Source organism: Somniosus microcephalus, chromosome 21 (genome assembly GCF_052327205.1).
Source record: "Somniosus microcephalus isolate GS21.2 chromosome 21, FLI_Smic_1.0, whole genome shotgun sequence".
Classification (NCBI taxonomy): domain Eukaryota; kingdom Metazoa; phylum Chordata; class Chondrichthyes; order Squaliformes; family Somniosidae; genus Somniosus; species Somniosus microcephalus.
The window spans coordinates 67,020,331-67,040,318 of NC_141007.1; the positions used below are offsets into that span (position 1 = coordinate 67,020,331).

The window sequence follows — 19,988 nt, forward strand, 5'->3', positions numbered from 1 at the left end:
CAATGTGATAATGACCAGATAATCTGTTTTCAGTGATGTTGGTTGAGGGATAAATGCTGGCCAGGATACTGAGGAGAACTCCCCCCTGCTCTTCTTCAAATAGTGCCGTGGGGTCTTTTACGGCCATCTGAGAGAACAGACGGGGCCTCGGTTTAACATCTCATCTGAAAGACGGATCCTCCGACAGTGCAGCACTCCCTCAGCACTGCACTGGGAGTGTCAGCCTGGATTCTTGTGCTCAAGTCTCTGGAAGTGGGTTTGAAACCACAACCTTCTGACTCAGAGGCGAGAGTGCTACCCACTGAGCGGCTGACAGCTAAGAGCAATTATAAACAAAATGCCTGTTCTGACTGACTTCAATCAGCAGCGAAGTGAAAGTCACCAGTCAGTGGGCAATTACCTCCCTCTATAATTTGAGGAATTACAGGGGTAATTCAGCCCCTTTGCTTCCCTTTTAAGACAGGCACCCCAGTGATTTTTGTCCCAATTGCAGTTGCATTACTCACCCAGGGAAACGTGCCAGTGGAATCATAACATGCATTACGCCGGCGGGAGGGGTGCGGGGGGAACATCCGCCCGTCCTTTTCCTGTGTTGTGCGAGAAAAATTGGTTTGCAGTGGATTAAAAGACAAGGTTAAATAAAAGTCAGAGGAACGTGTTCTGTGAACTGTACCAGCATGGAATCGAATTCGAGAAGAATGGGGGGGGAGGGGGGGGGGTGGCGGGAGAGGTTGGGAAAGAATGATTGGGAAAATCTAAAAGTTACTCAAACCTCCCAATTAGCACTTCCTCTCAATATTAAGACTGAAAAATTATACAGGGTTGGAACTAATTTGGAAACAGTCTGCGCGCCCTGGGACAGGAGCAGTAATCAATAGCAAGCATTTGTCCCTATTAAATTGACTGGCTGGAATACTAATAAAACTGTGCCAGATGTAAACAGTCACACAGAACATTTGCATAACAGACTAAACTGTTGCCTTCTCAAGCAATAACCAACCGAATCCGACATGTTTATTTGTGCTAGCTAGTTTTCAAATGAACAATTTGAATGCTCATTTCTCACAGACACAGGCAGCAATCTGTATTAATCCTAGCACGCGATTGCCTGAATCCCTCGATGCATCACTGTCTCGCGACTCATCCCTCGCTGTGTTATCCTGTATACAGCATAAACCATCTGAACCCCTCGATGTGTCACTGCCCTGTGACTCACCCCTCGCTGTGTGTTATCCTGTATACAGCATAAACCATCTGAACCCCTCGATGTGTCACTGCCCTGTGACTCACCCCTCGCTGTGTGTTATCCTGTATACAGCATAAACCATCTGAACCCCTCGATGTGTCACTGCCCTGTGACTCACCCCTCGCTGTGTGTTATCCTGTATACAGCATAAACCATCTGAACCCCTCGATGTGTCACTGCCCTGTGACTCACCCCTCGCTGTGTGTTATCCTGTATACAACATAAACCATCTGAACCCCTCGATGTGTCACTGCCCTGCGACTCACCCCTCGCTGTGTGTTATCCTGTGTACAACATAAACCATCTGTATGTAAAAAGAAAAAGATTAGTGAAGATAAATGTAGGTCCCTTACAGTCAGAAATGGGAGAATTTATAACGGGAAACAAGGCCTGATAATCTGCATCCCAGAGTACTAAAAAAGATAGCAATGTAAATAGTGGATGTATTGGTTGTCATCTTCCAAAATTCTATAGGTTATGGAACAGTTCTGGCAGATTGGAGGGTGGCAAATGTAACCCCACTATTTAAAAAAGGAGAAAGAAAACAGGGAACTACAGACCGGTTAGCCTAACATCAGTAGTAGGGAAAATGGTAGAGTCTATTATAAAGGATGTGATAACAGGACACTTAGAAAATATCAACTGGATTAGACAATGGGGCAGAAATTCCTCCCCAAACGCGTGAGTACGGAAGGGGTACTCACGCGTCTGGCCGGAGGAAATGCCGGTTTTCAGCATGCACAGCGCATGTGCTGAAAACCGGCATTTCCTCTCCTCTAACCCAAGAGGTGAAGAGGCTAGCGTGTGCGCTGTAGGGGGCAGCGCGTGCGTCTTGGATTTCCTCCATTTTGGGGGATTTGCGCATGTCTAAAGGCCTCCGGTCTTTACGCTTGTAAAAAGCACACGTAAGTATTTATTTTTACAGGTAAGTGGTGTTTTAGTGTAATTTAGAATTTTTTTTCCCACAGGTTTATTATTTTAAAGAATCTACAATAAGGTAAGTTTGGTTTTAGACCCTTTTTATTAAAAATTTATTGTTTAAAATTATTTTTTTAAACTTAATTTAATGATTGGGATGTTTTTTTAATTTTTATTTAAAGTTTAAATAGTGTTTTGGGCCCCTGTAGTTTTCATGAGTTTGACAGTTCTTACTCTCAAACTCATGAATGAACCTTCCCCTCCCCTGATTGGTTGTACAGTGCTCACCTGATCCCAGCCGGCACATCGCACTAACTACGCCGCTGGATCAGGTAAGCACTGCGCGCTGACATCTGAACCGGGCCTGTCACAGGAAATGCAAGCAGGCCCGGGCTTCAGATGTCAGCGCGCAGGGTGAGTGCAGATCGGGGGCTTACACGCGCGGCAAGCCCCCGACACCAAGTTCTGGGCCATTGTCAACATGGATTTATGGAAGGGAAATCGTGTTTGACAAACCTACTGGAGTTTTTTTGAGGATGTAACTGGTAGAATAGATAAGGGAGAACCAGTGGATGTGGTGTATTTGGATTTTCAGAAGGCCTTTGATAAAGTCCCACATAAGAGGTTAGTGTGCAAAATTAAAGCACATGGGATTGTGGGATTGAAAATTGGGTAACAGACAGGAAACAGAGAGTAGGAATAAATGGGGTTTTTTCGGGGTGGCAGGCGGTGACTAGTGGGGTTCCGCAGGGATCAGTGCTTGGGCCCCAGCTATTCACAATATATATCAATGATTTGGATGAGGGAACCAAATGTAATATTTCCAAGTTTGCTGACGACACTAAACTAGGTGGGATTGTGAGTTGTGAGGAGGATGCAAAGAGGCTTCAAGACGATTTAGACAAGTTGAGTGAGTGGGCAAATACATGGCAGATGCAGTATAACTTGGATACATGTGAAGTTATCCACTTCCGTAGGAAAAACAGAAAGGCAGAGTATTATTTAAATGGTGATAGATTGGGAAATGTTGATGTACAGAGGGACCTGGGTGTCCTTGTACACCAGTCACTGAAAGCAAACATGCAAATACAGCAAGCAGTTAGGAAGGCAAATGGTATGTTGGCCTTCATTGCAAGAGGATTTGAGTACAGGAGCAAGGATGTCTTACTACAGTTATACAGGGCCTTGGTGAGACCACACCTGGAGTACTGTGTGCAGTCTTGGTCTCCTTACCTAAGAAAGGATATACTTGCCATAGAGGGAGTGCAGCGAAGGTTCACCAGACTGATTCCTGGCATGACAGGACTGTCGTATGAGGAGAGATTGGGTCGACTAGGCCTGTATTCACTAGAGTTTAGAAGAATGAGAGGGGATCTCATTGAAACTTATAAAATTCTGACAGGGCTAGACAGACTGGATGCAGGGAGGATGTTTCCCCTGGCTGGCGGGTTTAGAACGAGGGTTCACAGTCTCAGTACAGGGTAGGACATTTAGGACAGAGACGAGGAGAACTTTCTTCCCTCAGAAGGTGGCGAACCTGTGGAATTCTCTACCACAGAAGGCTGCGGAGGCCAAGTCACTGAATATACGGGGGCCCCACAAGGATGTGTGCTGAGCCCCCTCCTCTACTCCCTCTTCACCCTGGACTTCCTAACAAACAGACCCCAGTCTGTCAAATTAGGTAACCACACCTCACCCCCCCTGACCCTGAACACGGGGGCCCCACAAGGATGTGTGCTGAGCCCCCTCCTCTACTCCCTCTTCACCCACGACTGTGTGGCTGTTCATGGTTCCAACACCATCATCAAGTTTGCGGATGACACCACGGTAGTAGGCCAGATCATCAACAACGATGAGTCAGCCTACAGGGAGGAGGTCCAGCATCTCGTGAAGTGGTGCGCCGATAACAACCTGGCCCTTAACATCAAGAAAACCAAAGAAATCATTGTGGACTTCAGGAAGTCTAAAGGCGGAAGTCACACCCCCATCCACATCCATGGGGCTGTGGTGGAAAGGGTGGACAGCTTTAAGTTCCTCGGAGTCCACATCACGGAAGACCTCTCCTGGTCCCTCAATGCCTCCTCTCTGGTGAAGAAGGCCCAGCAGCGCCTATATTTCCTAAGGAGGCTGAAGGGATGTAACCTGCCACCCCTGATCCTCTCTAACTTTTACCGCTGCACAATAGAGAGCATCCTGACGAACTGTATCACAGTATGGTATGGCAGCTGTAGCTACTATGACCGGAAAGCCTTGCAGCGGGTAGTTCAAACTGCCCAACGCATTACCGGCACCCGGCTACCGACCATAGAGCACATATACCAGAAACGCTGTTTACGGAGGTCGCAGACCATCATCAAAGACCCTACCCACCCCAGCCACAGTCTGTTCGCCCTCCTGCCATCTGGGAGATGCTACAGATGCATTCGCACCCGTACGACCAGATTTAGGAACAGCTTCGTTCCCAGGGCTGTCATCCTACTGAACTCCACAAATAAACTCTAAAGCCTGCACATCTGCCAATGCACTTTATTATGGTTATGTTTATGTTAATGTATTACAAGTCAAATGAATGTTGAATGTTTAAATGTCTTAATCTAAATGTACACTCTCGGGAGCCGCAAGCCTACATTTCGTTGTACTGCCTTGTGCACTAACAATGACAATAAAGTTGATTATGATTATGATTATTATGATTATGATATTGAAGGAGATAGATTTCTAGACACAAAAGGCATCAAGGGGTATGAGGAGAGAACGGGAATATGGTATTGAGATAGAGGATCAGCCATGATCATATTGAATGGCAGAGCAGGCTCGAAGGGCCGAATGGCCTACTCCTGCTCCTATTTTTCTACGTTTCTATGTTCTAACCCCTCGATGTGTCACTGTCCTGTGACTTACCCCTCGCTGTGTGTTATCCTGTATGCAGCATAAACCATCTGAACCCCTCGGTGTCTGCCAGAGACAGATCAAGTGCTTATTTCGACCATTCGGCATGCTTCTGCCCTGTTTTTGTTTGTTTAAATTGGGGATTTCTAAGGCAGTACACCTACATGTTTCCAATTAAGGCAGGAATAGCAATTTCAACATTCCCAGAGAGCAATTTCAAATCTTCCCAGGTTATCCCACTGGAGCCACATCCACCTTTTCTCGTACCCGAGGCCACAAAGTATTTCCATCAGCTTTTGGCGAGTAGTCTTCGGGCTCAGTGGGAGGTTGACCAGCATCATCCACACCAGGCCGTCTATTCATCTCGCGAACTGCCTGCCCTGTCCTCCTTCCATTTGCCAGTCGCGGTTACTGAAGCTCAAAAAGTGGAGCGCTTGGAGGTGTAGCTATTTCTACTATCTGCGCTTCTGCATGTGGCCAGGCCATTGCTGCCCAAAAATCACCACGCCACTCAAAATCGTGACCATATCCTTTCTCAGATTGTGATTGCGACAAAAATAGAAGCATTTTTGCTTATGCTGAATTATTTATTTGGATTACTACTCCTGGTCCTAGCACAGGGGGTTAAAACACAGGTTCTGGACTTGACTATTCCAACGCACTCCTGGCTGGCCGCCCACACTCCACCCTACGTAAACTTGGTGTCATCTAAAACTCGGCTGCCCGTGTCCTAACTCGCACCAAGTCTCGTTGACCCATCACCCCTGTGCTCGCTGACCTACATTGGCTCATGGTTAAGCAATGCCTTGATTTCAAAATGATCATCCTTGTTTTCAAATCCCTCCATGGCCTCACCCCCTCCCCATATCTGTAATCTCCTTCAGCCCCACAACCCCCCGAGATATCTGTGCTCCTCTAATTCTGTCCTCTTGAGCATCCCTGATTATAATCGCTCAACCTTTGGTGGCCGTGCCTTCTGTTGCCTAGGCCCTAAGCTCTGGAATTCCCTGCCTATACCTCTCCGCCTCTCTACCTCTCTTTCCTCCTTTAAGACGCTCCTTAAAACCTACCTCTTTTTGGTCACCTGCCCTAATTTCTCCTTATGTGCTCGGTGTCAAACTTTTTGTCTTAAAATACTCCTGTGTAGTAAAACGGCCCAAGGTGCTTCACAGGTGCGATTATCAAATAAAACTCGACACTGAGCCACATAAGGAGATATTAGGACAGGTGACCAAAAGCTTGGTCAAAGAGGTAGGTTTTAAGGAGCGTCTTAAAAGGAGGAAAGAGAGGTAGAGAGACAGAGAGGTTTAGGGAGGTAATTCCAGAGCTTAGGGCCTCGGCAGCTGAAGGCACAGCCGGAAATGGTGGAGCGATTATAATCGGAGATGCTCAAGAGGGCAGAATTGGAGGAGCGCAGAAATCTGGGGGTGTTGTCGGGCTGGAGGAGGTTACAGAGATAGGGAGGGGGCGAGGCCATGGAGAGATTTGAAAACAAGGATGAGAATTTTAAAATCGGGGCGTTGCTTAACCGAGAGCCAATGGAGGTCAGCGAGCACAAGGGTGTTGGGTGAACGGGACTTGGTGCGAGTTAGGATATGGGCAGCCGAGTTTTGGATCACCTCAAGTTTACGGAGGGTAGAATGTGGGAGGCCAGCCAGGAGCGTGTTGGAATAGTCAAGTCTAGAGGTAACAAAGGCATGGATGAGGGTTTCAGCAGAAGAGCTGATGCAGGGGCGGAGACGGGCGAGGTGGAAATAGGTGGTCTCAGGAAAAGCATCCGTTGTTTTTGATACATCAAGAATATTAAAGTACGTAATTACTGTACTATATACGGTTTGTAATGAACACTTTTTTTTTACTTGTTCTATGTTAAATAATAGTTTGTTGGTTAGCATCTGAACCTCGGTCTGATAGGATGTATCCGGCGATGAGGAGAATTAGACAGCAGCACGTGTTACATTAAAGTGCGTTGGAATACAGTGGCAAAGGTTCATTGTTCAACTCTAGGTCTCACCATCAGCTACCTAGATATTGGGTGGGTAAAGATACACTCTGGTTCATTGCGGACACGAGATCTGCTTATGGGGTTGGTCAGTGACGGATACCCAAGTGGCACAAAGCTCAAAAACGTAACAGCAAGGTTTGATTAAAGCTAATGTAAAACTTGAATATAATTTTGTCCATCCTTTCTGAAAAGAAAATTACAGTAATTGAATTAACAGTTGAAAAAAAAATCATTAACTGAAATAATGGCTACTTGCGTGAGTTATTCCTGCAAATCTGAATAATTTGATTATCCAAGACTATCAAAAGCACATTTTGTTTTGATATAAAGTAATTAGAGTTTGATCTGCTGAGCAAGGCCGCAGCAATATCAGATAGGAGTCAGAAGCAGAGGTGAGCGGTAACGGGTGGAACAGGACCATTTGCAGAGGGCAGGGTGGGACTTTTAAACAAAGGAACTGAACCCCAATATTAATTTGGGTCATCTCAAGACAGCACAGAATATTTAAATCCTTGCAATTTTTTTTAAAACCAAAAAAATGCAGAGCACTGAATGAATCTCTGCATAAAACATAGATGGTTGGTATTTATGCCTCATGATAGTCCAGCGATCTCTTGCTTGTACAATCTGCAGTCTCAGGTGTCTTCCATCCACTATTTCGCTGATAGTGTAAGCAATAGGCTGCTTCTATCTTCTGCAACTTCTAGTACCACTGACATGAGTATTTGCTGACACACGGGCAATCTATCTGTGGCCATTAATTGAACAAGCTCCAAGTATTGTAGCTGTCTTTTCTCAATTCTGTCAGGTTCCATATTGATTTTGTTATCTGATGCTCTCATTCTGTATCCTTTGTAAACAGAACATTTCTGTTGTCACGTACCTCCTAATAGATAGATCAAAGTAATGTTCACAGAGGCCTTCGTGGCATTCCTGCTCCTTATAGTGCGTCAAGCTTGGCTCAGTGGGTAGCACGCTCACATGAATTAAAAAAGATTGTGGGTTCAAGCCCCACTCCAGGACTTGAGCACATAATCTAGGCCGACACTCCCAGTGCCAGTGCTGAGGGAGTGCTGCGCTGTGGGAGGTGCCGTCTATTGAATGAGACGTTAAGCCGAGGCCCCGTCTGCCCTCTCAGGTGGGCGTAAACGATCCCATGGTACCATGTGAAGAAGAGCAGGGGAGTTCTCCCAGTGGCCAACATTTACCCCTCAACCAGAACAACAGATTATCTGGCCATTTAGCTCACTGCTGCGAATAAATTGGTTTCCGGGCTTCCCTACATTGCAAAAAGTGACGACACTTTGAAAGCACCTCACTGCCTGCGAGTTCTTTCTTTGTTCAGCCAGGGAGTGGGCAGTGGCATGGCGAGGGGGCGGAGAACCAAAACGGAGAAAAAGAACTAAAAAAAAAGGAAAGAACTTGCGGTTTTTTAAATAAAATCTTAGTGAGTTATTTACAAATAATGGTGGCATTATTAGAAATGGCATGGTGTGGATTGGCAGTGCACCAGGTGTGGAAACTGGCTTTTAGGGCCGAGGTTCAAATCAGCCACACGGACGAGAGAAAAGTTTTCATTCTCCATTGGCTGCGAGGGTCTTAACTCTAAATGATCTTCACAGAAATCACAGAAACCCCACAGTGCAGATAGAGGCCATTTCGGCCCATCGAGCCTGCACCGACACATATCCCACCCTATCCCCTGTAACCCCACGTATTTAATCCCCCTAACACTAAGGGTCAATTTATCATAGCCAATCAACCTAACCCGCACATTTTTGGACTTCTTGAGCAGTCTCAGCCCAGTTCTTTGCGGACACGGACCCAAAATTGCCACTAATTGGGCAACAGAGTGAGCAGGGACGTAGGAAATGGAAGTGTCACAGTGGTGCATTATGGGATGCTTGTCGGAAGGGCGGTGCTGAGGCAAACTGTTGCGAGCTTCACTCTGCATCCAGCTGTGCTGCGGCCAGGCTGGGAGACTGGATGCCCAAAGTGGGAAGGAGAGAGGGGAGAAGATGCGTTCCAGTTCTGGACACTATCAATCCTCCCGTTATGAGCAGCAAGATTCACCATAGATGGTGGACGGGGCGGGAGGCAGGGCAAAGGGGGAAAGCATCCTTTCTATTGATTCAAATTTCAGAACAGGCCTTTGAATGGGTGCCCAGGACCCCTGCCCCAAATCGGGGTCCTCTTGACAGTTGTAGGGCCCCGATTGCATTTTCTATGTACAAATGGGGTGAAGGGTGCACCACACTCAGACCAGGAACACCTGGTGCTCAGCGGCCTAAACAATCCTTAAAGGGCCCGCTGGGGGCCACTCCAACAAGAGCCTGGGAAGTTTTTGGGGGGGGTGGTGGGGGAAATGTTTGTGGTGCTCCGGGCCCCGCCAAAGCAGTAATTCACACCCCGTCTGCTCCTCATCCCCATCCCACCGCCCCCCCTCCCCGACAACAGGCCCGACCTCCCAGTTGACTCCTTGCCAATATCTGGCCCCCGTTCGGTGCTCACTGCTGGCCGGTTAACTTCAAAACGGTAGGCTGGAGCGGTGGACACACCTCCCATTTCAAGTCGAAGTTTAAAAACTACCCTCCAGTGTGTCGGTGCTGGGCAGAATTGAAGCAGTTGGGGCTCACCATTGACCAGAATCTTAACTGGACCAGCCACATAAATACTGTGGCAACAAGAGCAGGTCAGAGGCTAGGTATTCTGCAGCGAGTGTCTCACCTCCTGACTCCCCAAAGCCTTTCCACCATCTACAAGGCACAAGTAAGGAGTGTGATGGAATACTCTCCACTTGCCTGGATGAGTGCAGCTCCAACAACACTCAAGAAGCTCGACACCATCCAGGACAAAGCATCCCACTTGATTGGCACCCCATCCACCACCTTAAACATTCACTCCCTCCACCACCAGCGTACCGTGGCTGCAGTGTGTGCCATCTACAAGATGCACTGCAGCAACTCGCCAAGGCTTCTTCGGCAGCACCTCCCAAACCCGCAACCTCTTCCACCTAGAAGGACAAGGGCAGCAGGCGCATGGGAACACCACCACCTCCAAGTTCCCCTCCAAGTCACACACCATCCTAACTTGGAAGTATATCGGCCGATCCTTCATCGTCACTGGGTCAAAACTCTGGAACTCCCTCCCTCACAGCACTGTGGGAGCACCTTCACCACACGGACTCAAGAAGGCGGCTCACCACCACCTTCTCGAGGGCAAATAGGGATGGGCAATAAATGCCAGCCTTGCCAGCGACGCCCACATCCCAGGAACGAATTTAAAAAAAAGTTATCTATATATTACAAAGGCTGAAATTACAGCCTGACTATGTTAGCAACTCATTCTTCCACTCCTTCCGAATGAGGAGAGAGCAAGCCAGTGGGAAACAGCCACAGTGCACTTGTCACTCAGCAGGAGCTGCCTAACTACTCACCAGATGTGAAGATTTTTCTTCTCTCTCTCTGCCGGGAAAGACAGGACAAAAAAAAACCCAAAAGAAGCTAGAACTTGGACCTCAAAAGAATATTTTCAGCCCTTTACCGCGACGTAACTCTTGCACAGCTGGCTTCTGCACAGAACAAGTTGCGGTCTTTAATATTCAACCACAGGTCAATGCTGCTATTTTAATGAGAACGTAATTGGATTATAAATAAAAATACAGAAGGACAAAGCTTGCCTAAAAAGCATTTTTTTTGCTTTAGGTACAAAATTGGCTTCAAAGCCTCAAAACATTTCCTGGTGCGTCAATGGAGTCAGACAAAAGAAAAATCCTGAACCATTTTTAAGCCAATTTTTTTTTTTAAAGAATTAAGCTTTAGCTGCAGGTTTTTATACAGTGTGTTAAGAACTGACTACAATGCTTTTAAATAATACTTAGAATTGCATAACCCTCAGATGGCACAGTCCAAAATAATGCAAAAGCCTTTTTCTGCCACCCAGAATCCCTAAGATTCTTTGTAAATAATTCTAAATTAGGCACGTATTTCTAAGACGTCACCTTTTGTTATAGAAACAACACGGACCTGTGAAAATGAAGCAAAAAAATCAAGGAGGAGAAATTGGGTATCGCCCCATTTGGGGCGCTAACTTTAAACGGTTCAAAAAATTAGCGCCAGGCGCTAATGTTTTTCAACTTTTGCAAAATGCGGGGTTTGCGCTCCAGGAAGGATGTTGAGGGCTAAATCAAGCGCTCCACCTCCTTCCTGGAGCGCAACAGGCAGCAGGTGGGGTGGTTGGTGTGCAGCGCTGTACACTGGGCCGTGCATCGCTGCCACGTTGGAAGGCTCCTTCCCTCCCTTAAAAGGGAAAGGCCATCGCTGCAGGCTCTGCAAGAGGAAAACTTACCTGGTCCCTGACGGCAGCCGCGATCTGGCCCGATGCACTGCAGCAGAGTGCCGGGCTGATCGATCGCTGGCGAAGACAAATGAAAAACAAACAGAAAGAGCATTTCACAATTTCTTTCCACTTACCTCGGCCACCTCGCCTTTAAGTATCGCCCCCGAAGCGCCCGGCCTCCCGATGAACGCTTCCTGCAGCTGCTGGTGTTTTCGCCCGGCGATGCTGCAGGGGGCGGAACCGAAGTTCGGGTCCAGGGCGATGCACACGGCGATGATGGCACAATCTCCAGGCGAAGGAGATCGGGGTGCAACGCCATAACACCGCCACAAACCTCCCGCCGAATATAGCGGGAGTCGATCTTCTCGCCGCGCCCGGTCGGTAGTGCTTAGCACCCCCGGGGGCGACAACAAGAGGCGCGAAGGTGCTCAATTTCTCCCCCGAAGTCTGGGGAGAGAGAGAGAGTGCGAGAGAGAGGAGAATGGGGGAGCTAATGCACACCAACTCCTTTTATTGTATTTTGTGAAGACAATTATAAATAAAAACAGAAAATGCTGGAAATACTCAGCAGGTTAGGCAGCATCTGTGGAGAGAGAAACAGAGTTAACGTTTCAGGTCGATGACCCTTCGTCAGAACTGCTATAAGCATTTATTATTTACTTGAAATGTATTACCCGTTCCCTCCAATACTTTTGCTGCTTAATCTCAGTTGAAACCTTAAGTTTGCTGATCATTTTATCGCTGACCCAGAGAAACAGACGTTTGCTTACAGCTGATTTCCCAACTTTACCGCCCAAATTTAGGAAAAATAAAACCCAGAAACCAGTGGGTCTAAATACGATTGCAAGTCAGGCACCATGTGTCAGCCGTGGCTCAGTGGGTAGCACTCGCTCCCGAGTCAGAAGGTTGTGGTTCAAGTCCCACTCCAAGGCCGACACTCCAGTGCAGTGCTGAGGGAGTGCTGCACTGTCGGAGATGCCGTCTTTCAGATGAGTCGTTAAACCGAGGCCCCGTCTGCCCTCTCAGGTAAAAGGCGTAAAAGATCCTATTTCGAAGAAGAGCAGGGGAGTTATCCCTGGTGTCTTGGCCAATTCTTCTTAGGCAGTCCCTCGGAACCGAGGATGACTTGCTTCCACATTAAAAATGAGTTCGCAGGTGACTGATGAGTCCAATGTGGGACCTATAGTTTCTGTCACAGGTGGGGCAGACGGTGGTTGAAGGGGCGGGTGGGTGGGGTGCTTGGGTTGACGTGCGCTCCTTGCGCTGCCTGCGCTTGGCTTCCGCTTGTTCCCGGCGAAGAGACTCGAGGTGTTCGGCGCCTTCCCGGATGCTTCTCCTCCACTTTGTGCGGTCTTGGGCCAGGGATTCCCAGGTGTCGGTGGGGATGTTACACTTTTTCCAAGGAGGCTTTGAGGGTGTCCTTGAAGCGTTTCCTCTGCCCACCTGGGGCTCTCTTGCCGTGCCGGAGCGCTGAGTAAAGCGCTAGTTTTGGGAGTCTCGTATCGGGCATGCGGACAATGTGACCCGTCCATCGGAGCTGATCGAGCGTAGTCAAAGCTTCGATGCTGGGGATGTTGGCCTGAGCAAGAACACTGACGTTGGTGCGCCTATCCTGCCAATGGATTTGCAGGATCTTGCAGAGGCAGCATTGGTGGTACCTCTCCAGTGCTTTGAGGTGCCTGCTGTACATGGCCCACGTCTCTGAGGTATACAGCAGGGCGGGTATCACTGCTGCTCTGTAGACCATGAGCTTAGTGCTGGGTTTGAGGTCCTGGTCTTCAAACACTCTCTTCCTCAGGCGACCGAAGGCTGCACTGGCACACTGAAGGCGGTGTTGGACTTTGTCGTCGACGTCTGCCCTTGTTGACAGTAGGCTCCCGAGGTATGGACTGTCTTGGCCAATATTTATCCCTCAACCAACATCACTTAAACAGATGATCTAGCCATTACCACATTGCTGTTTGTGGGAGCTTGCTGAGCACAAATTGGCTGCTGTGTTTCCTACATTACAACAGTGACTAAACTTCATAAAGTACTTCATTGGCTGTAAAGCACTTTGGGATGTCAGTTGGTTGTGAAAGGCGCTATAGAAATGGAAGTCTTTGGGCTAGATTTTCAGTTGCTTGCGCCAGCAGTTAGCGCCTTAAGAGAAGTGATTTTCGGGCGCTATGCGTGTAGCGCCCGGGCGCAGCGCAGTTTGCGCCCCGCCCCAAATTAAGTTGCCCGTTAGCGCCGGCGCAAAGTTTAGCGGCCGCCCGGATGCGCGCGCAGAAAATGACGTCACATCCTCGTGCAACGCCCTTTGGCCGCCCCGAATCCAAACTTCAGTCGGACCGCCCCATTGTGCGGCTGGCGTCCAGAGCGTTTGTAAAATGGAACGCAACACACCCTGGGGAGCGCAAATTAAACGGCACTCCTCCTGCACTATAAACGGCAGTCTGCATGTGTTGTGTGGAAGGATCCAGTGTGTTGTTGTGAACGGTGTATTTAAGTTTCCGGCCACCACCACCACCACCACCACCACCTCCTCCTCCTCCTCCTCTTTTCCCCCCCAGACTCTGCTTTTGAAAAGAACACATGCACCCTTCCCCTTTAAGAGCTCACTGGCACCAGAGTGTCTGCCGTGCACTGCGCCCGAGCTCAGGCGTTGCGCTCTGCACCGCCGGCTTAGCGCCTAAAGATAGTAGTGGAATGCCTCTTTTAGCGCTCCACCAACCTCTTAGGGCGAAGCCACTGAATTTCCGGCAACGGGGCGCTACTTTGGGGCGGGCGCTAACTTCGGGCGGGCGCTAAGGTTAGCGCCCCAAAACTGTCTATACTGAAAATCTAGCCTTTTATTTTTAAAAATGCCGACAGAGTCCAAAATTAACAAAAAGAATGTGTTCTCCGTTAACAAGTTTCCATCGATAATTTTGAGTTTCCCTGCTTTTTTGCTGTGCTGTTTGATCAGAGTGGACTAGTAAAATATGAAAACACTGCACTGGCAATAAAGCAACTCGACAAACAAGGCAGTACAAGTTTACACTTCAATAGGTACAATCTGCAGCAAGAGACATGAACTAGAGCAAGATGTGAATTGTCTCTTCCACTCAAGATCACACACACAACTGTACTCGAATCAAAAGCCACTGCTTACAGTACTAATAGAACATCAAAATGTTACCTCACGTAATCACTCTTTGGCTAAAAGAAACAGTCATTTTAAATCATTGGGGAGCCAAAGAAAAATAGACTGAATAAGCACTTGTTTGCCACTAAATGACGGTGGTAAAAGATGCTTCAGAAATGTAATTTACAGGAAAACAGACTCTCATCATAAAATAAGCCCTACATTCCATTAAAGCTGGTAGGCACAAAAATTAATTACAATTTGTTACTGTTTTCCAACCAAGTTTACGCACGAGAAATCCCTCAGTATGCATAGTCGACTGTGAAAATATTCATGGATTTTTCCAGTTTTACTAATCAGCATTTCAACTGTTAGCAACAGATCTGGACCTGGCGACGTTCCTAATTTGATATTTCAGGATGTCATTACTAAAAGACATAGCAAAATCAAACCATATAAAAACGCAAGTTTCATTGCTTTTTGTTTCTGTAATGTATTTTTCCACCCTCACCCCACCATTCTTTGCCACCCCCACCACCACCTCCTGGAGCCCACAGTCAAGATGGGGGCAGCCAATTGTCCTCCCGGTTTCAACAAGCTGGGGTTAAATTGCCTTCTGCTGGGTGGGGAGTTAAGTGCCTTACCTTTACATGATGACTTCCCACAGCAGCACAGTAGAAATCAAGAATTCAGCAGTGTTGTTTGCGGACTCACCAACACACTGTCCCACCAAGTTGTCTGCTTAGAACGTTCTTGTAGACGTTTTTGTTTGAACAGTGAACACTGACAACATCATAGGGTGAAATAGTTGGCCAACAGAGTCAGATATTAATTCAGATAACAGGCGTAGTCAGTCAGGGAGCTGAAGCTATTTTATTAGTTCAACGGTGCCCCCTCCAATATTATAGCAGATTACTTTCTTTTCCAGAGATATCCCCCCTCTCTAGATCCCCCTATGCTACACACTCTACCTGGCTAAGGATGGAAGCCAATGTGCTTCTCCAAGACCTCTACTAATGCTGCTGTGCTACCAAAGACCAGGCATGAAGAGGTGAACTTCCCTCCAATTAGCATTCAACTCCCAGATACCGGAATTTCGCCCAGACAGTTCCCTGAAGAGATCATCAATACTCACCGTTTAAACAAAAATACCAAAAGAGAGAGTAAAGGACAAAATGTAATGAAATTTAATCATGACAACATTTTCTCATGCACTGCTGCCCAGAGAGCAGACAGGCCTCTGCTATTGCTCATTTTGCACCAACCATGATAAGGTGTGCAAGGTGGCCTGGTGTGATGAACCCTTCAATGTTCCCTCGCTCTCCATGTTGGATAGCCTGTTCCGGGAGAGCACTCTCTGTGCATTGTGTTTCTCCTTATACTCTCCCTGTCACAACTGATTCCTGTGGACGTGCTGGGCTCTGCTGTCTAATTTAAGATCTAGAAATACGGGCGCAGTGCATTTCACTCCTGTTCCTCCCGGCTCCACATTCAGGTATGCATATTTTGAACTCTTTACCTTTTTGGTTGCAGTCTAACAGGTGGTCCCTTTAAGGCCGTGTGTAGACCTGGTTTACCTGCCTCAGGGGAAGCCAGTCTTGCAGTGGGGAGCCTCGAAAAGGCGCATGAGAACACCATCACTTGCAAGTTCCCCTCTAAGTCACACATACCATCCTGACTTGGAAATATATCGGCTGTTCCTTCATCGTCGCTGGGTCAAAATCCTGAAACTCCCTCCCTAACGGCACTGTGGGAGCACCTTCACCACACAGACTGCAGCGGTTCAAGAAGGCAGCTCACCACCACCTTCTCAAGGTCAATTAGGGATGGGCAGTAAATGCTGGCCTTGCCAGTGACGCCCACATCCCAGGAATGAAATATAATAAAAAGCCCTCTGCATATGCAAATAAGGGTGGCCAAAGCCCATTTCAGACATGGGCACTGCACACCAATTTTTTGACCTTTACCAATATGGCGGGCGGCGCATGCCCGGCTCATAATGAGTGCGCGCTTCCTGGCCGCCATATTGAAAGCTTAGGAGGCAGTTTAGCACCCGAGAAGCGGGGTCCACGCAGCTGAATTCCTACGCCCAAGAGCACGCAAAAGTGCAGAACTGGCTCTGCATTTTTCATTTGCTTAACAATGCAGCCTTCACCCAATGGGTAGGATGCTGTTGGTTCCTGGAACTAGAGGTTGCTCACACTATGGAGTGTAGCCAATGGCGTGCGGGAGGGAAGGGGGGGCATGGCTACAGTTTATCACACTCCTTTAATTTAAATATGCCTATAGGCTTGTTCAGCATGCCAAGGAAGTTTGTGAGAGACAACTAGCTCTCCTATTTCACTGCTGGTTGTAGTTGATTTTAATGATTTGATCTGTTTAAATGGGGAGTTTTGCTGCTTTGAATCCTGTTTGTCAGCCTGACCATGAGTCTTGCTTGGATTCTGAACAATTTATTCATAGAGCAGTGACTGGCTGGTATAGGGAGTCAGTAAAGTCGGGACCCCCTCCACAGCTGCATCATCTTCCTTTATAGCTTGGGGGCTTGATATACTATAAAATTACACTACCGATAGATCCTACAGATACTTAATGGCAAATCCACTTAGACTTTGCCAATAATAGCAGCATTCTCTTGTTCTTGGTCTCCACGGCTCTCAAAATAAATAGTCCCAGCTATCTGCTGCACTCCAAATATCGTAACCTTTCACATATCAAATCAGAGGCTCACGACAAAAATCCACATCCCCAACAAAATGAGCTTACCCTAACTTTCCACGGCACCTGTACGTGCCGCTGCTTAGTAAGGCACAGTTGCCATTCAAGGATTGAAGCCTTTGAAATGGCCGTTTATTTTTGGAGGGTCTTTTATCCAGAGAGTTGTCAGGATGGTTTACTAAAAAATAAAGTAAGTGGGCTGGGGAGCTGCAACGCAGAATTTGTTGTTGGTGAAGCTGCAGTTTGTCTGAGGGTTTCCTGAAGAAGGGGGCAACCAGATGGCGGCGTGTGCTGGAGCACGCGTGGAGGTTTGATTACCGCTCCACTCCAGTCCCAATCGCAACTGTGGGGAGACACCAAGTCAAGCTGGGAAGGTAACGCAGAACAAGGCGGCACATTTGGGCAGATCCTCCCACCTCCTGGTGGCCAACTTCATGTGACAGTAACAACTTCCATTTATATAGCACCTTTAACGTGGTAAAACGCCCCAAGGCGCTTCACAGGAGAGCGTCATCCAACTAAATTTGACACCGAGCCACATAAGGAAATATTAGGGCAGGTGACCAAAATCTTGGTCAAAGAGGTCGGTTTTAAGGAGCTTCGTAAGAGGAGGGGAGAGAGGTAGTGAGGTTTAGGGAGGGAATTCCAGAGCTTAGGGCCTCGGCAGCTGAAGGCACGGCTGCCAATGGTGGGGGGAATAGGGTCAAGGGAGCAGGAAGTGACACTGGCAGTGGTCTGGAACCAGGGCAACCACCAATCATCTCAACAGCAGAGGCAGCAAGACTAGGCAAACCACAGATTAAAAAGGAGGAAAAATTACAGAATGGGAGATGGCGAGGGTGAAACGACTTGATGAAGGATCTCTGATTTTTGCTGGTTCCTTATTATTCTATACTGGTTTGAGAGCATGCTCTCTAAAAGCACAGAATATGCTCAACAATCCTCATTGCAAAATTGCACTCATTGGCCTAGAAATTCAGTATAGCCACGTTCGGGGCGCTAAAGTCGGGCGGCCGCTAAAGTTTGCGCCCGGCGCAAGTTCGCGCCACCTTCGCCGATATTCAGTCGCATCGCCCCAAGAGGTTGCTGCTGCGCTAAAACAGGCGATGCACGACTATCATTAGGCGCTAAGCCGGCGGTCCTGAGCGATACCCCTGAGGCCGGGCGCAGCGCAGGTGCGGCGAGTTGTTGATTGACGGCAGACACTCTGGCACCGGTCAGCTCTTAAAGGGGGAGGGTGGATTTGTTTGCCTGCCACGCCCTGCACACTGCAGCCCTCAAGCTAGGCCTGACCACTTCTGCTTCATCTGTGCAACGCCCAGGGCTATGGAGAAGGCCAGGGAGAGAGCGCATCGCTTCAGCGAGGGTGACCTGAGGGTGCTGGTTGGCGGAGTGGAGCGCAGGCGCCATGTTCTGTTCCCAGAAGGTGGCAGGAGGCCGCTGCCCAGCGCCTACCGGAAAGCCTGGAGGGAGGTGTCAAACAGGGTGACTTCCAACAGCGTGGTTGCCAGGACCCCTGTGCAATGCCGGAAAAAGTTCAACGACCTCACTCGGGTTGTCAGGGTGAGTACCCTTTCCAGTGTCCTCCTCATCCCTGCATGTGCACCTCAGTTTATGGGCAAAGGGACCTGAAAGCCCTAAGGGCCAGCCCTCATGGGACTGTCATGAAAATCACTTGCACATTCAGCACTTTGCACACTGTTCAAGCTATTCGACCATGGGAGGCAGTGCAGACAAGATCAGGGCTTCACACTGTCAGGGCCAATCCACCATGGGAGGCAGTGCAGACAAGATCAGGGCTTCACACTGTCAGGGCCAGTCCACCATGGGAGGCAGTGCAGACAACACCAGGGCTTCACACTGTCAGGGCCAGTCCACCATGGGAGGCAGTGCAGACAAGATCAGGGCTTCACACTGTCAGGGCCAGTCCACCATGGGAGGCAGTGCAGACAACACCAGGGCTTCACACTGTCAGGGCCAGTCCACCATGGGAGGCAGTGCAGACAACATCAGGGCTTCACACTGTACTTAGAGGCTGTCCTTTCTCTTGCAGGCCAAGGTGGCGCACAACCGTAGGAAGCTACGTGAGACCGGGGGAGGCTGTCCTGACGTCAAAGAGCTCTCCGACCTCGACCAGCGTGTGGAGCGCATTATGGCAGGCCGGCTGATTGGCCTCGTCGCCAGTGGAGATGCCGACCCTGTTCTGGGCACCAATGGTAAGGGCATCACCTTTTTGACCTCTCTCTTTCCACTTGCGCCTCAGATCAGCATCCTTTGCCACTGTCCGACCAATGCAGTGCATGGCAGCACTCATGCCTCCCTCGCTGCCGCCCTGTCCTCACTCTAAAGCTACTCTTGTGCCTCCCTGCTTTCAGATGGTGAATCGCCAGGTGAGGAGGCGGGCCCTCAAGCTGCCACTGTCAGCGATTCCAAATTCGAGGAGGAGGAAGAGGAAGCTGGCCCATCAGTGGCACCCTCAGCCGCGCCAGCCCATGGCGATGAAGGGGACACGTCTTCCCTGGAGGGGAGCCGGGGGGAAGGGTCGGAGGAGAGTGAAGCTCCGGGGCCCAGCGGCCTGCAGCAACGCGGGAGGGGTGGGGAAGCTCGGCGGACTTCTCCCCAGAGGGTGAGTGCGACCTCCAGTCCTGCGACGGTGAGCGCAGAGGAGGTGCGGCTCCTGGAGGAAATGGCCGTCCAGGCTGAGCGCAGGCACACTGAGCTCATGGCTGCAGTGGCAAGGATGCCTGACTCCATTGAGTCTCTGT

General features: G+C 48.8%; 1 protein-coding gene across 5 annotated transcripts in view; it reads right to left on the minus strand.

The window, feature by feature from the left end:
- Window positions 1–19,988, minus strand: part of aatkb (apoptosis-associated tyrosine kinase b) — a 451,450-nt gene that overhangs the window by 296,504 nt on the left and 134,958 nt on the right. The window contains exon 1 of one of the 5 annotated variants that reach the window (XM_085963823.1): window positions 507–587. The exons of the other annotated variants lie outside the window; for them this stretch is intronic. The gene's annotated coding sequence lies outside the window, so the exon portion shown is untranslated. Of the gene's footprint in view, window positions 1–506; window positions 588–19,988 lie in introns of those variants that run through there. 5 annotated transcript variants of the gene reach the window in all.